Raw genomic sequence first — 16,813 nt, 5'->3', positions numbered from 1 at the left:
GCAAAATGGTGTCGCGGAAAGAAGGAACCGAACACTATGTGAAAGTGGAAGAAGCATGTTATTTGATGCAAATCTGCCCACAGTATATTGGGGTGAAGCAATCATGACAGCTTGCTATCTTCAGAACAGACTACCAGGTAAAGCTACAGACAAAACTCCATTTGAGCAATGGAATAGCAGAAAGCCAAAACTACATCACATAAGAATATTCGGAAGTAAAGCATTTGTGCATGTTCCCAAAGAAAAGCGAACTAAGTGGGAATCTCACGCTAAGGAAGGTATCCTGGTAGGCTACAGCGAAACCCAGAAAGGTTCTAGGATTCTACACCCAGATAAAATATGTGCAAAATACAAGGACCTAAAAACACAGATGTACTGTCTGTGATATTAGATAGCCAAAATACTTCCATGTATTGTTGCGTCCAAAGATATTTTCTTCATATTTCTTCATATTTCTTCATATTCCCCTTTTTTTTTTTCCATAATTTCACCTTTATTTCCATTTTTATTTTCATAATAATTTTTTGTTTGGGCTTTAAGTGCGCTCTCGACCTGGGCCGTGGCACCACTGTGCGGTTTTGACCTATGAGGTATTTCCAGCTCATGAACCATTGGGGCAGAATATACGCGGTTAGTATATACCGCGGTACATACGGTATGTGCCTGGATGGGTGTCAGCTACTGTATAACTTGGACATTTGCCCTGGCCTGGGGTACTTATGGATGGGAGGGCTTCATGTCACCATCCAACACAAGATGTCAGTTGGTTACCTTGTGTGCCCCTTAATCGTCGCTCCGTAGTGTGCGGTTTTTCCTTGTCTGTGATGCGCACACCGGATGTGACGCTTGCGTGTCACGCCCGGCACCTGCGTTCCACATACCGGATGTCAGCTGACCGGAACCGGAAGTGACACGATCGCGAGTATAGCGCGACTAGGATTTAAAAGAGGACTTATCAGAGTGTCAAATGGCGCTGTCTGGTGAATGAGCTGCGCGATTGTGGGCAGCGTGCATACCGCATGTCTTCTCTTTTTTTCCCCTGATGACTAGCTAAGGCAAAGAAACGCGTCGGGAGCGGTATATTGTGATGGGCTGGTGACCCTATGAGACTTGGTCTGCCCCCATCATATGGAGCTATCTTGAAGTCTGAGAGCAGGAACGGATATCAAAATTGGTGAGGATGTTCCATTTCTATATATAGCAAGGTTAAATGGTTACCATTGATAGGGTTAATGTTTCTGCGTTCTCACATATTGAGACACAATAAGTTGTTATAGTGTCCCGTAGGCTCCATCATTTTCTTTTTGCCACACTTTCTTGGTTGCGTCAGAGATACAATATGCTTATATGACATATATCTATATCTTTGGACGCAACAATACATGGAAGTATTTTGGCTATCTAATATCACAGACAGTACATCTGTGTTTTTAGGTCCTTGTATTTTGCACATATTTTATCTAGTGGTAATAAATGTTAAGTTTTACATTTCTATAGCACTACACCTGCTTGTGTTTACATTTATTTTTTTGTGTAGTTATTTCTAAAACCCCTGCTGCTGCATTTTGATTCTACACCCAGAAACAAACTAGATCACAATAAGTAGAGATGTAGTGATTGATGAGAACTTTGTATCACCCAAGTTTTGTGACATCACGCCAGTAGTCCAGCTGAAGTCACAATTACAAGACAGCAACAAGGAGGATGTAGAGGTCTGGCTGGATTCTTCAACTAATGAAGGAACAACAGAAAAATCAGGTGAATCTGAAATCAGGAGATCGTCAAGATCAAGCAAAGGTATACCAGCTAAACGTCTATCCTACATTGTCAAGACACTACCTGAGTCAGAGCCGCAGTCATGGGATGAAATGCAAGCACTACCTGTCCATGAAAGAACAAAGTGGATCGATGCCACTAATGAGGAAATCAAATCGCTTCATCAACTCCAAACTTGGAAACTCACCAAGCTACCACAGGGCAAAAAGGCAATCAAGTGCAAGTGGGTCTTCAAAACCAAATATGACTCAGAAGGTAAAGTCCACAGATTCAAAGCAAGGTTGGTCGCAAAAGGATATTCTCAAAAGTATGGCGAAGATTACGATGCTACATTTGCTCCAGTCACTAAACAGACCACGTTCAGAGCTTTGTTAGCTGTAGTTGCTGTACAAAAGATGTATGTCAGACATTTGGATATAAAAACTGCCTTTTTAAATGGTGACATTGAGGAGGACTTATACATGACTCAACCTGAAGGTTATGTAAAAAGAGGTCAAGAGAATCTTGTTTGCAAACTACAAAAATCTCTCTATGGTCTTAAGCAATCAGCAAGAGCATGGAACACCAAGATGAATAAAGTCTTGTTGGAAGACAAAATATACAGATGGAAAGTGGATGTATATTCTCTTATATGTGGACGACGTGATTGTTGTTCATCAAGACGACGCAGGAATTGGAAAAATGACTGAAATTCTGAATCAGCACTTTGAATCAAAAGACCTTGGAAGTGTGACATATTATCTAGGAATCCAAATCCAGAGAGAGGAAGATGGAAGTTTTCTTCTAAACCAAAGTGCAAAAATTAAATTGATTCTGAATCAGTTTAAAATGTCAGAGGTCAAAGGTATATCAACCCCAATGGAACCATCCTACCTGAAGCTGGAAGGAGAAGATGACCTGTTGCCTAACAATGAGAAATATCGTCAGGCAGTGGGGACACTTCTATACATATCAACTATGACTCGACCGGATATCACAACAACAGTTGGAATCCTTTGCAGATATGTGGAAAAACCGCGCCAAAGAGACTGGAATGCTGTTAAGAGACTTCTCCGATATTTGAAAGAAACGCAAGATGTAAATTTAAAACTATCTGCAGCAGGAGATCTAGAACTTACCGGCTATGTAGATGTGGATAGGGCTGGTGATTCGCGTGATCATAAATCCACAAGTGGATACTTGTTTAAAGTTGGAGAAAGTTCAATCTCCTGGTCTAGTAGGAAACAAGTGTCTGTTGCCTTGTCATCTACAGAAGCGGAGTATGTGTCCGCAGCCTATGCAAGCCAGGAGGTTGTTTGGCTAAGACAATTGATGGACGATCTTGGCAAACCGACAACTCAGCCGACGGTGATTTATGAGGACAACCAAGGATGCATTAAACTTGCATGCAGTGAAAAAATCAGTGCTAGAACCAAGCACATTGACGTCAGACATCATCATCTACGTGATTTGATAGATCGTGGGATAATTCACTTTGTCTATTGTGAAACTGATAAGATGGTAGCTGACATTATGACAAAGCCATTGCCACGAGCTAGGTTAAAAGAATTGAGAACCACAATGGGACTAAGAGGATAAGTAGTTGTTGAGTGGGGGTGTTGGAATAATACATATTAATCTGTATGTGTATTGCAACAACTACTGTGCTGTTTCATATGTTGTGCATATTGTGAGGTTGTTAACAAAGTTTAGTTAAAAAAAAAAAAAAAACTCCCACAGACAGGATGCCCCCTCCTTCTCTTCCTGTGTTGTTGTTATATATCTGATTTGATTTCCTCATGCTGCAGTAACACCAGACTCCATGCTGTGCCTATGCTGGATATGAATAAACCTACATTCTGTGTTCTAAACTCTGGATGTCACGCGGATTAATCCTCTGCTAACAGAAAGTGAGTAGATGGTGATGAGGTAGGGGGAGAGGGGAGGTTGTGAAGTTAGATAGGGAGCAGAGACGGGTGAAGATAAGGTCTAATGTATTTCCGTCTGTGTGGGTGGCTGAGGAGGAACATTGAGTAAGTTCAAAAGATAAAGTAAGACACAGGAGTTTGGAAGCTGCTGACTGGAGGGTGTCAGTAGGGATGCTGAAGTCACCCATTATGATAGTGGGAATGTCAGCGGAAAGAAAGTGAAGAAGCCAGGTGGAGAATTAGTCAATATAGGTAGTGGCCGGGCCCGGAGGTCGGTATATGACGGCCACTTGGAGGTAGAATAGATGCGGACAGAGTGGACTTCAAAAGAGAAGATAAGGGAGGTTAGAGGTGGGATTGGATTAAAGGTGCAGTTGGTAGAAAGAAGAAGACCCACTCCTCCGCCATGTATGTTGCCAAGGAGAAGAGTGTGGGCAAAGTGGAGGCCATCATAACACAGCGGAGCAAGGGAGGCAGTGTTGGAGGGTGTCAGCCATGTTTCGGTGAGGCCCAGGAAGGAGAAATTGTGAGAGGTAAGGAGGTCATGAATCACATGGAGCTTATTACAGACAGAGTGGGCATTTCAGAGTGCTCCAGAGAGAGGGAGCAGAGGGGTGGTCGTCAAGGACACAGGTTTTACATAGGAGAGATTGCGGTAATTCATATTAGGATGAGAGCGATAAGAGGGGGAATAAATGGGAAGTATCAGATGTGGGCAGGCTGACATTATGGGGAGGCAAACAAAGCAAATGCCTGGGGCCCCCACTCCCTCAGGGGCCCCCAGTGGGGGCATAATGGTTGCGGTCACACCGGGGGCTGTGTTGGGGGCTCCTTTCCAATTATCAATGAGACAGGAGCTACGTCGTTCCTGCACTCTCAATAGAAACGGCCAGGCAGCGCTCCATCCCCTCCAGCCCCTGCCAGTGACTTTGGTCTGAGACTGAGCTAGTTTTTTCTGCGCATGTGACAGGATGCTGAAGGAATCAGGTGAGGCGCTGACACGTACAAGTGTGTGAGGCAAAACCTGTGCCTCGTCCCAGCACTGCAGCCTCTGTCTGTTCCCTCTGACTCCCAGCTCATGGTCCGTGACTTGAAGCTTATCTTTTAATGTTCCATGCTATTATGGACAACAGCAAGATATCTTACTGAAAAGTGCAGCCGGCATTCCAGGCTGTGCGGTGGGCTGCCTTTTCTGCAATATATCTTAGTGGAAACTGTCAGACTGATGTCAGCTGAGCTCACCAAGCAGAAAACACTTTGGTAACTAGTAGCTGATGGAGCGGGGATGAGGGAGGCTGGGAGATAGGAGAGTGGGGGGTTGTCAGCAGGCTCGGACAGGCCTGGCGGGGTGCCAGGAAATTTCCCGGTGGGCCCCGGCCCCCTGCAGAGAAGGCAGAGGAGAATTTAAAAAAAAAAAAGGAAAAAAAAAGTGGTCGCGGGCCCTTTAAGGGCGCGCGCACACACTCTCACCGCCGCCGCGATGCCCAGAACAGTAGCGGGAGTGGCCTGGGAGCAGGAGAGCCGAAGAGCAGAGCAGGGGCTGTACTGCAGCGTCACATTTAGCAGACAGGGCCGCACGTCTGCTGAAAGTGACGTCACAGCGCGCCCTGCACTGCAGTCTTCCGCCTTAGGAGCGCTTCTGTAGAGAATGACACCAAAATTATATTTTCACATGATCTGCTGGCCTCTGGTTTTTATTAGTGTTTGTCTGATGTTTATATCACATACAGAAATATAATTGCAATCATATTATGAGTACAAATAGGTTATATTGACAGTTAGAATGAGTTAATGCAGCAAGTCAATATTTGCAGTGTTGCCCCTTCTTCTTCAAGACCTCTGTAATTCTCCCTGGCATGCTCTCAATCAACTTTTGGACCAAATCCTGACTGATAGCAGTCCATTCTTGCATAATCAATGCTTGCATTTTGCCAGAATTTGTTGGTTTTTGTTTGTCCACCCGTCTCTTGATGATTGACCACAAGTTCTCAATGGGATTAAGATGTGGGGAGTTTCCAGGCCATGGACCCAAAATCTCTATGTTTTGTTCCATAAGCCATTTTGTTATCACCTTTGCTTTATGGCAAGGTGCTCCATCATGCTGGAAAAGGCATTTTTGGGCGCCAAACTGCTCTTGGACGGTTGGGAGAAGTTGCTCTTGGAGGACATTCTGGTACCATTCTTTATTCATGGCTGTGTTTTTAGGCAAGACTGTGAGTGAGCCGATTCCCTTGGCTGAGAAGCAACCCCACACATGAATGGTTTCAGGTTAACTGAAGAGAAACAATGATACCAAGAACCAGCCTCCTTTTAAAGTGTCCAGTGATGTCATTCTTACTTAATCATGTCTGATTGATCGCCAGCCCTGTCCTCATCAACACCCACACCTGAGTTAATGGATCAATCACTAAAATGATGTTAGCTGCTCCTTTTAAGGCAGGACTGCAATGATGTTAAAATGTGTTTTGGGGGTTAAAGTTCATTTTCTGGGCAAATATTGACTTTGCAAGTACAGTAATTGCTGTTAAGCTGATCAATCTTTGACATTCAGGAGTATATGCAAATTGCCATTACAAAAAATGAAGCAGTAAACTTTGGAAAAATTACTATTTGTCTCATTCTCAATACTTTTGGCCATGACTGTATGTGTATATGCCTGCGTGTGTGTATATTCCTGTGTGTGTGTATATGCCTGCATTTGTGTGTGTATATGCCTGTGTGTGTACAGTGTGTGTATATGCCTGCCTTCATGTGTGTGTGTGTATGCCTGCATGTGTGTACAGTGTGTGTGTATATGCCTGCATGTGTGTGTGTATATATACCTGCATGTGTGTGTATATGCCTGCATGTGTGTGTGTGTATGCCTGCATGTGTGTGTGTGTGTATATGCCTGCTTGTGTGTGTGTATTTATGCCTGCATGTGTGTGTGTGTATATGCCTGCATGTGTGTGTGTATATGCCTGCGTGTGTGTGTGTGTATATGCCAGCATGTGTATGTATTTGAGTGCCTGCATGCCTACGTGTATATGTGTCTTCACACGTTTGTGCGTGCTTCCCTGCTTGTCTGCATTTTTGTGTGTGATTGTCTGAGTGTGTCTGTGCATGATTGCGTGTGCATTTCTGTGTGTGCTTGCCTGCGTGTGTACGTGTCCCCATTTCTGTGGGTATGTGTATCTGCGTGTGTATATTAGGGCTCTTTCACATGTCCTGATATTTACGGGACTGGAGATATGTGTCCACCTGTGTGTCATCCGTGTGACACATACCAGTGCTTGGGAATCAGTGTACAGTTAACGCTGTTCCCAAGAGCCGGGTGCTGAGCGCTTGCCCTCATCATGGATCCCTGCCGGCACTGCGATCAGCAGCAGCAGGGTCAATGATGAGAGTAGTAGTCAACTCCCGCCGTGTCCAACTGTAAAAATAGGAATAAAATTAAAAAATCCTTGTACTCACCTCTCCTAAGTGTCACCCGCTGTAATCTGTGCGAGCGCTCACGCCGAAGAGAATGACTTCTGCAGCGAGCGGGCCTCGGAGCTGCACTCAGTGATTGACAGGGCACCGCTTGTTGAGCGCAGCTCCGGGGTCCACTCGCTGCAGGAGTCATTCTCCTCGGCGTGAGTGCTCGCACGGATTACAGCGGGTGACTCTTAGGAGAGGTGAGTATAAGGATTTTTTTTATTTTATTCCTATTTTTACAGTTGGACACTGCTGGAGTAGACTACTACTCTCATCATTGACCCTGCTGCTGCTGATCGCAGCGCCAGCAGGGATCTATGATGAGGGCAGCGCTCAGCACCCAGTGCTTGGGAAGAGCACTAACTGTCATCAGTGTGCGGGACGTTTTGCGGCCTGTGCAGCAGGTAAAAAACAGACGTGTCAGCGTGTTTTGCCCATGGACACCACATGGTCTGTGGAAAGTGGAAACACACTGACGTGTGCACATTCATGACCAGTGTCTGTGGTACATGAGGAAACTGTCACCGCATGTACTGACGTGTGAAAGAGCCCTTAGTATGTGTCTGTGTGCGCTTGTTTTCGTGTGTGTAAGCGCGCTTCTGCATGTCTGTGTGGTCTTCCGATGATTTATTATATTTGGGGAGAGAAATTTTAGGAGACAAAATGGGGAGATGTGTGAAGAAACGGTATGGTGAACTAGAGGAGGGGTGGGAATGAGTGCAGGAACAGAATGGGGAAGGGGGATGTATAAGGAAACAGTATGGAGAGTGGGGGAATAGTGTGAGGAGACAGTATGGAGAGAGAAAAGTGTGATGTGACACAGCACAGAGACTAGGTAGTGAGGGGGAAGGTATAGAGATGCGGCAGTATAGGGGAAACAGTGTGAGGGCACAGAAAGGAGGTAACAGTATGCTGAGGAGGTGGAGTGTGATGAAGGGGCACAGTATAGAGACTGGGTAGTATAGGGGGGACACAGTGTGAGAGGACAGTGTGAAGAGGGGGCCCAGTATGGTAAGGAGAGGACAGTGTGGAGAGCATGTACCATAAGAGTTGTAGAGTGTATGTCATATTTTGTGCAGGGAGCATTATAAGAGTTAGGTTTATTTAGGGGCTCAGTGTAGATATTTTTATTCAGGAGCATCATAATGACACTGCTATCTTTAAGGGCATCATGTGGGGATGTGCTGCAGAAGACCGGAGAAGATGGAAGTCTGCAGAGACGAGCTGTGGAACTCATCATGGAGTCTGGACAAGAGGAAGAACAGAAAGATAACGACTCTAATCAGAGAAGCCGTCTCAGGTAAGATACCTGCATGTAAATGTTCATTTGTGATCCTGCCTGTGTCTCATCAGTAATGTGGTTCCTGTATGGTCTGCAGTCTGATGATGACTGATAACTCCCAGTATCTCTATTGTTAATTACATACTGGGAGTTGTAGGTTTATGCGATACAAAGATATATGGGTCTGACCTGACATTACAATTGATGGTGGTTCAGATGATGTATTCGTGTACTGATGTGTTTGTGCGCGTCTGCGTATCTGGAATAATATGTATTTTTGTAAGATGCGTGTATGTAACTGTGCATTGTGGTGTGTAATAACATTCATATGCTTGAGGCACCTTTACTAAATCTGTTAGGACTCACTCACATGTGTTAGGGAATTCCATTTGTCTTTCCACATTTAGGAACAGACAAGTGAAATATGCTAACCCTGACAAAACTGTCACCATAGGGATGTGCTTTATGGACACGGGTTCAGGAGCTGAGCCTGCTCCATACTGGGCAGATGTCGGCTGTGTTACATAGCCGGCGTCTGCCTGTAACAGCAGTGATCAGAGCTCGCCTTGATTGCTGCTGTTTTGAGTATTTAAGTGCCCTTGTCAATCACTGACAGCGGCATTTAGATAGCACAATGGCCGGTGCATGCAGTCACCTGTTCCCTTCAGCCCCCTGTGACGCAGTTGCAGGTTGCTGATGGGTTGCCAGTAGTGCTGAGTGCGCGTGGTCGGATAAGAGACATTACAGTCACCGCGAGCTACAAAGTGCTGCAATAACGTCAGGCACCTTAATTGTGACACTTCCATGGAGCCCAACCTCAGGCTGAGCGTTATTGAATGACTAACATGGCAGCAACACCTGGCAACTAGTGCTGAGTGAGTGTGGTTGGATAAGGTGTGATCCCAGCATGCTCAGGTGTTATCTGAGTATCTTGTAGTGCTCTGCTAATATGCTCGAGTCCCCGGGGTACCATGTTTTGCGGCGGTAGACAGAAGCAACACATGCAGGGATTACCTAACAAACAGGCAATTCCTGCATGTGTTGCGTCTGTCTACTGCCGCAAAACATGCTACCCCGGGGACTCGAGCATATTAGCAGAGCACTATAAGATACTCAGATAACACTTGAACATGCTGGGATCACACCTTATCCGACCACACTCACTCAGCACTAGTTGCCAGGTGTTGCTGCCATGTTAGTCATTCAATGAAGCTCAGCCTGAGGTTGGGCTCCATAGAAGATGTCACAATCAAGGTGCCGGACGTTATTGCAGCACCCTCACTTTGTAGTTCGTGGTGACTGTAATGTCTCCCTCCTTGCACCGACCCAATAACAGGAAGCGAGTGGCGGCAGGGAGAATAAAATGTAATTTTCTCTGTGTAGCCAATGCTTTTCCAATAAGCCGTCTAACCAGGCTTTACACCCTATTTACCTGCAGATTACCCTTTTATCTGCAGATAAATAGCGTTTTTCAAGGTGACAAGTTACCATTAAAGGGACTCTGGCAGTACGGAATGACTGTTCGAATATAGTCCTGCAACTTGGTGCTCCACAGCGCGGCCAATCATGTAATTATAGAACATTATAGAAAAGCATAACAAGTAATAAAACCGTTTATGGTGGGCTGTAGTGTGGGCCCCTAGAGTCAGTTCCCCTGGTGGGCCCTAGCCACCCCAGTCCGACCCTGGTTGTCAGCCTGCAGAATCACATCAAGTGTGTGATGACAGGGGACGTACAAAAATCCGCAGCATGTCATTTAATTTTGCGGAAGCGCAGCGGAACTCCCGCCATTGACTTGCATTGAAATGCATAGAAACCGCGACTGTACATTTGTACAAGCGGATTCTATGCGTCTCTATGTGCGGATGGTACCCAGTTCTGGAGGAGAGGAAACTCTCCTCCAGACCTGGGTATCATTGTACCTGTAAAAAAAGAATAAAATAACAAATAAAGTTATATTCACCTGTCCGGCGTCTTCTCTCTGAATGCCGGCATCGCTTGAGGACCTGCGGTGACGTCACAGTCATGTGACCGCAGGCCCTTCACCGCTCTGTCTTGCGATATGCTGGCAGCCGGGAACCAGCCAGGAAGCAGCGCTGCAGCCACACCGGGGCCTCGGGGGTGAGTATAGCTTTATTTGTTTTAATTTTTACGGTTCACACTATATAAATCCATGCTGTTTCCATGGATTTATACAGTGTGACCTAGTTGTCAAGCACTTTCCAAGTGATGCTAATCGCCTGGAAAGCGCTTGTCAATCTGCATGCGGAAACGCATGTGAATCCGCATGTGGATCCGCATGTATTCTGCAGGAAAAACGCATGCACAATCTGCATGTACAATCTGCATGCGTTTTTTCTGCCAGGGAGATGCAGAAATGCTGCAGAAATTTTCTGCTTCATTTCTGCATCGTGGGCACATAGCCTTATGGACACAGGAATCACTATTTGAATACTGTCATTGCAATGCAAATATATTGGGAAACTGCTAACAGAATGTTGTCCCTAATAATGAGAAATAGTGCGCTTTTATTATAAATAGGGGATAAGAGAAATCATTAAAGCACATACGTTGTTTACATTTGAAGAAAAGCTTTTGGTGGGGCTTGCCAATTTAAAAGATGGCGATTGTAGCAATAGAAGTGTAATGCGCATGCCCGGTGACGTCACGAAGCGGGCGGACCAGGTTTGCCCCGATCATGTGACGAGATAATGGGGATTTCCTGGGAGACATGCGCAGATGGGATTTTGAGACGCCGAGGACAGCGTGGAGGAAGTAAGAAACGTGGTCATGCATGATTGCTGCAGTGTGAGTCGCAACCTCAAATATATTATGATTTATAATGTACACCTGGCACTGATAAATACTAATCAAAGCACTTATCACTTTATGAGAGTTATGGATACTGTAATTGATGATAATAATATATCTGTCTAAAATTTTATCACTATGTATGTAACTGAATAATATTTTGTGATATGCACTACTGCACTTTTCTTATGTAATCATGGTTTTGTATAAATTAATTATAATTATGGAATCACTGTTTGCAACTATATATATTGCACTATATGCACTTGAACTCTGCTTGAGAAAGGTTCTGTGAACCGAAACGTTGCCTTTGGGCTCATTAAAGTCCATTTTTCTATAATATTTTTGGAGTGCTGCCTCTTGATATTCTTTCTTTCTATATATATATATACATATATATATATATATATATATATATATATATATATATATATATATATATATATATATACTGTATATATATATATATATATATATATATATACATAAATGTATACACAGGGTGGGCCATTTATATGGATTCACCTAAATTAAATGGGAATGGTTGGTGACATCAACTTCCTGTTTGTGGCACATTAGTATATGGGAGGGGGAAAACGTTTCCAGATGGATGGTGACCATGGTGGCCATTTTGAAGTCGGCCATTTTGAATCTAACTTTATTTTTTTCAATGGGAAGAGGGTCATGTGACACATCAAACTTATTGACAATTTCATAAGAAAAACAATGGTGTGCTTGGTTTTAACGTAACTTTATTCTTTCATGAGTTTTTTACAAGTTTATGACCACTTATAAAATGTGTTCAAAGTGCTGCCCATTGTGTTGGATTGTCAATGCAACCCTCTTCTCCCACTCTTGACACACTGATAGCAACAACGCAGAAGAAATGCTAGCACAGGCTTCCAGTATCCGTTGTTTCAGATGTTGCACATCTCATATCTTCACAGCATAGACAATTGCCTTCAGATGACCCCAAAGATAAAAGTCTAAGGGGGTCAGATCGGGAGACCTTGGTGGCCATTCAACTAGCCCACGACGACCAATCCACTTTCCAGGAAACAGTTCATGTAGGAATGCTCTGATCTGACACCCATAATGTGATCGTGCACCATCTTGTTGGAAAAACTCAGGGAACGTGCCATCTTCAGTGCATAAAGAGGGCAACACATCAACATGTAGCAGTTTCAGATATCCAGTGGCATTGAGGTTTCCATTGATGAAGAATGGTCCCACTATCTTTGTACTCCATATACCACACCATACCATAAAGATACGAGATGTGCAGCAACTGAAACAATGGATACTGGAAGCCTGTGCTAGCATTTCTTCTGCGGCATTGCTGTCAGTGTGTCAAGAGTGGGAGAAAAGGGTTGCATTGACAATCCAACACAATGGGCAGCACTTTGAACACATTTTATAAGTGATCATAAACTTGTAAAAAACTCATGAAAGAATAAAGTTACATTAAAACCAAGCACACTATTGATTTTCTTATGAAGTTCTCAATAAGTTTGATGTTTCACATTACCCTCTTCCCATTGAAAAAAATAAAGTTGGACCCAAAATGGCCGACTTCTAAATGGCCGCTATGGTCACCACCCATCTGGAAAAGTTTTCCCCCTCCCATATACTAATGGGCCACAAACAGGAAGTTGATATCACTTAGGTGTATCCATATAAATGGCCCACCCTATATATATATATATATATATATATATATATATATATACAGTGCTGGCCAAAAGTATTGGCACCCCTGCAATTCTGTCAGATAATACTCAGTTTCTTCCTGAAAATGATTGCAATCACAAATTCTTTGGTATTATTCTCTTCATTTAATTTGTCTTCAATGAAAAAAACACAAAAAGAATTGTCCTAAAGCCAAATTGTATATAATTCCACACCAAACCTAAAAAAGGGGGTGGACAAAAGTATTGGCACCCTTTGAAAAATCATGTGATGCTTCTCTAATTCGTGTAATTAACAGCACCTGTAACTTACCTGTGGCACCTAACAGGTGTTGGCAATAACTAAATCACACTTGCAGCCAGTTAACATGGATTAAAGTTGACTCAACCTCTGTCCTGTGTCCTTGTGTGTACCACATTGAGCATGGAGAAAAGAAAGAAGACCAAAGAACTGTCTGAGGACTTGAGAAACCAAATTGTGAGGAAGCATGAGCAATCTCAAGGCTACAAGTCCATCTCCAAAGACCTGAATGTTCCTGTGTCTTCCGTGCGCAGTGTCATCAAGAAGTTTAAAACCCATGGCACTGTGGCTAACTTCCCTAGATGTGGACGGAAAAGAAAAATTGACGAGAGATTTCAACGCAAGAATGTGCGGATGGTGGATAAAGAACCTCGACTAACATCCAAACAAGTTCAAGCTGCCCTGCAGTCCGAGGGTGCAACAGTGTCAACCCGTACTATCCGTCGACATCTGAATGAAAAAGGACTGTATGGTAGGATACCCAGGAAGACCCCGCTTCTTACCCCGAGACATAAAAAAGCCAGGCTGGAGTTTGCCAAAACTTACCTGAGAAAGCCTAAAACGTTTTGGAAGAATGTTCTCTGGTCAGATGAGACAAAAGTAGAGCTTTTTGGGAAAAACCATCAACATAGAGTGTACAGGAAAAAAAAAGAGGCATTCAAAGAAAAGAACACGGTCCCTACAGTCAAACATGTCGGAGGTTCCCTGATGTTTTGGGGTCGCTTTGCTGCCTCTGGCACTGGACGGCTTGACCGTGTGCATGGCATTATGAAGTCTGAAGACTACCAACAAATTTTGCAGCATAATGTAGGGCCCAGTGTGAGAAAGCTGGGTCTCCCTCAGAGGTCATGGGTCTTCCAGCAGGACAATGACCCAAAACACACTTCCAAAAGCACTATAAAATGGTTTGAGAGAAAACACTGGAGACTTCTATGGTGGCCAGCAATGAGTCCAGACCTGAATCCCATAGAACACCTGTGGAGAGATCTCAAAATGGCAGTTTGGAGAAGACACCCTTCAAATATTAGGGACCTGGAGCAGTTTGCCAAAGAAGAATGGTCTACAATTCCAGCAGAGCATTGTAAGAAACTCATTGATGGTTACCAGAAACGGTTGTTCGCAGTTATTTTGGCTAAAGGTTGTGCAACCAAGTATTAGGCTGAGGGTGCCAATACTTTTGTCCGGCCCTTTTTTGGAGTTTTGTGTAAAATGATCAATGATTTGATTTTTGCTTCATTCTCTTTTGTGTTTTTTCCTTGCAAGCAAATTAAATGAAGAGAATAATACCAAAGAATTTGTGATTGCAATCATTTTCAGGAAGAAACTGAGTATTATCTGACAGAATTGCAGGGGTGCCAATACTTTTGGCCAGCACTGTATATATACATATATATATATATACATATATATACAGTAGATATATTGTCTCTTGCCTTACATTGGTTTATTCCTGTGGTTCCGTGGCACTTTGTTGTCACCTCTTTCCCTTGGATTTTTTATCTCTTTTGATTATGTCTGATTTTACTTACATTTTTGCAATAAAAATGTAACTTTTATTGGATTTGCTCCTGTTTCCATTTTTCTCTTTTTGGGTTATATAGTTATGGAAGAGCATTTATAGGGGCCGACTCTTTTCTTTTTGGATACTCCCTATAGAGAAGGTAGAGAGGATTTATTACCGTCTCTGCCTTTTCAATTACTGTGTACACAGCTCTGAACAAGTGCTGTGTATTCAGTATGGTAAGCGCAGATAGCACTTCCTGCTCCAGACCCAGAGATCATGTGATGGCCGGGTGTAGAGAAAGAGCAAGAGCTTCTGGGTCCTAGGAGACCCAGTCAACCCTGCTATATAGGCAGTAGGTTGAATGTCCCCTGTAACTAGGATCAATATACCAGCAGATGTGTTTGGGACACAGGTTTATTAACAATTACTATTATATAAGTATGGCAGGTTCTCCTCCTGCACTTGTTAGTTCAGCTTTCCTCACATACTGCACAGCTCTCCAGTCCATACAATGGTCACTGATGGAGGAGCATGTAACCAGACCACTCCATCAGCCTTGTCCTATTGAGAACCTCCCATGAGAAAGATGCTTTTATAGTGAAGTAGACTGACGGACAGGTCTGGTCACTGCTCCTCCACCAGCAGCCATATTATAGACTAGAGAGCTGGGCAGTCTGTAAGGAAAGCTGCAGTAACAAGAGCAGGAGGAGAATCTGACATACCTACAGTATATCATAGTAAATGCCACAAAATCATGTCCCCAACACATCTGTTAAAGTAAAGATAAAATGGTCAACCTCATTAACTAATTCTGCAGCCAGCAATAGACAGCGCAACACAAAGACTATAGGAGGCAAACGACTCAATTTTATTTTAATGAAACCATATTGCAATTTTTTTTATCCATTCAAGCAAGAAAAAAATCAAATGTTTCAAAAGTTAAGACAACACCTGTGTAAAATCATTGAAATAAAGAGCAAAAAAACCAGGAAAAAATAAATAAAAAAACAATGACTATCCAAATTGCATTTACAAGCCCCATCCCTAACAAAAAACCATGTAACTAATATATAAAAATAACACAAGCACAGAAATCCTTTATTTACTACAGATATTACCAGAAAAAAATAAAATAATATTAAAATATTGTAAAATTTAGACTCGATGTTTCACAAAAAAATATTTAAATATCCAAACATTACAATTTTTTACAGTTTTTTAAACCATATGTATGAAAATAAGAAAAAAATGTGCCTTGGCAAGAATGGGGAAAAATGGCCTGATCATGTAGGGGTTTAACAAAGTACTGAATATATACATATATATAAATGGACTGGGGGACAGTTCTACAACCCTCCAGCTTCAGATCTTGCTCATGTATCACATCCTCCACCTGTCAGATTTAAAAGATGTGTAACTTGTGTAAAGTGACAACATTGCCCTGATCTGTAAGTGTGGGCATGAGAAGCTACATGTCATGGTGCTCCCTGTGGTAAGCTGATGTATAGTATTACCTGTGCCCTTGGTGGTCTTCTGCCCTTCTTCTTCTTTCTTGATTGAAGAGCTTTCATGTGATGAGCCAAAGATTTGTCTTCTCCTCTTGGCTCCACTTCTTCTAGCTAGGACCTCCTGATGACATTCCTGTTCTTCTTTCTGGCCTTGGTGATCAATCTTCTGAGAGACGATCTCCAACTCTGAGCCATTTCTCTTCTCTCCTCTCCTATGGCTCTTCTTGATGGACGGCTTCTCATCATCCGATGAGTCCAAAACATTTCTTCTCCTTTTCTTCCCTCTCATCCTAAAGTCCTCCTCTTTAATCTCCATAATGTCGCTTTGCTGAAGGCAGCTCCTCCTCATCCGCATGCAAGCCAACCGCAACTCTCCAACTGCCAACCGGCAACATTCCAATGTGCTCACTGGTCATGTGATAGGAATTGACCATAAGCAGTCATATATATGAGTTATCAGATATTGGTGTTTTTCTATTTTATTCTCATCATATCACATAGTATTAGGCCAAGCTCACAGATAGAGGTTTATTTTAGCTTTTCTGCTGCCTTTTTTCCTATAGAAAGACTCAAATATCCA

This window comes from Phyllobates terribilis, unplaced genomic scaffold (assembly GCF_046119375.1).
Source record: "Phyllobates terribilis strain yellow unplaced genomic scaffold, ASM4611937v1 Scaffold_71__1_contigs__length_7168151, whole genome shotgun sequence".
NCBI classification, from domain to species: Eukaryota; Metazoa; Chordata; class Amphibia; order Anura; family Dendrobatidae; genus Phyllobates; species Phyllobates terribilis.
This window is presented reverse-complemented; position numbering follows the sequence as displayed.